The sequence below is a fragment of the Etheostoma cragini genome, chromosome 3 (genome assembly GCF_013103735.1).
Source record: "Etheostoma cragini isolate CJK2018 chromosome 3, CSU_Ecrag_1.0, whole genome shotgun sequence".
Classification (NCBI taxonomy): Eukaryota; Metazoa; Chordata; class Actinopteri; order Perciformes; family Percidae; genus Etheostoma; species Etheostoma cragini.
In genome coordinates, this window is record NC_048409.1 from 7,161,486 (window position 1) to 7,163,143 (window position 1,658).

The window sequence follows — 1,658 nt, forward strand, 5'->3', positions numbered from 1 at the left end:
GGGTCGATTTAACATTGTGGATGTATGGAGAGAGAAATTTCCTGATGACAGATCCTTCACTTGGAGTAACAATTCAGGTTCCAGTCAGTCTCGCATAGATTTTTGGCTGTTATCCAATGGCATTGATAAAGAGAATGTTACCGTAAATATCCTTGCCACTCCCCTCACTGACCATAGAGCAATTCATATAAACATTCAATTTAGTGCATCTAATACAATCTATAAACCTTCCTACTGGAAGTTAAACAATTCCCTGTTACAGCATGAAAAGGTTAAGACTGAAATTATTAAGTTAATTACTCTTTTTTCCGACAAGGCTACAAAAGAAAAATCCTACAACAAGAACTGGGAACTGTTTAAGTTTGAGTTGGGAAAATTCTTAAGACATTATGGAACTTCTGTTGCAAAAGCTAAAAGAGCAGAAGAAGAGGAAGTCATAAGTAAAATTTCCTCATTTTTTCAAAGGCCCCCTGGCGAAGTTTCAGAGGAGGATAAATTACTTCTTTTGCATCTTCAAAACAAATTAGATGACTTATATCGACAAAAAGCAGAGGGAGCCTTTGTAAGGTCTAAGAAGAGATGGCTGGAGGAGGGGGAGCAAAATTCTGCATATTTTTTCCGCCTCGAAAGATACCATGCCAAAATCAATTCTATCCATAACTTAAATATTAATGGAATCATTACTGATGACGCTAAATTAATTTCAGAATTTTGTTCAACATTTTATAGCAATCTATACAGCTCAAAATATAATGAAGAAGTTACGTTTCAATTTCTTAACTCTGTAAATAACGTTAGAAAGATTAATGTGGCAGACAGAGATTATTGTGACACCCCTCTTACAATGACAGAGGTCACTGACTCCATTACCTCACTCAAAAACAAGAAATCCCCCGGCACTGACGGTCTAACTGCAGAGTTTTACAAAGCGTTCTCAGATCACTTGGCCCCATTTTTACTACAGGTTTTTATGGAGAGTATAGAGAATAATGCCCTTCCTCCTAGCCTCACTCAAGGACTGATCACACTGCTTCCCAAACCTAGGAAAGACGTGCTTCTCATTGATAGCTGGAGACCCATCTGTCTACTAAACAATGATTACAAAATTCTTCTTACAAAAAGCTTCGATGTTTGCCAGGAGAATCAAAGATACTTTTGACACAATTATAGATGAGACACAATCAGGCTTCATGAGGAATAGGCACATCTCTAACAATATTAGACTAGTTTTAGACATTCTTGACTACTCTGACTTGATTTCTGAAGATGGCTTCATCCTCTTCTTAGATTTCTATAAGGCCTTTGATACAGTAGAACACCAATTTATTTTTCTGTCTTTAGAAAAGTTTGGTTTTGGGAATTTTTTCTGCAAAGCAATTAAAACTTTATATATTAATGGCAACAGCTCTATCAAACTGAAAAACGGAACTTCCCCTAGATTTAATCTGAAACGGGGCATTTGTCAGGGATGTCCCATTTCCCCTTATCTTTTCTTACTTTGTACACAAATTCTCTCAACTCATGTCGGTAACAGCGTTGTACAAGGAATGTCTGTCGCGGGTAGGAATATTATCATCAGCCAGCTTGCTGACGATACCACCATCTTTTTGAAAAATGCAAGCCAGGTACCTGTCGCCATTCAAGTAATTAACCAGTTC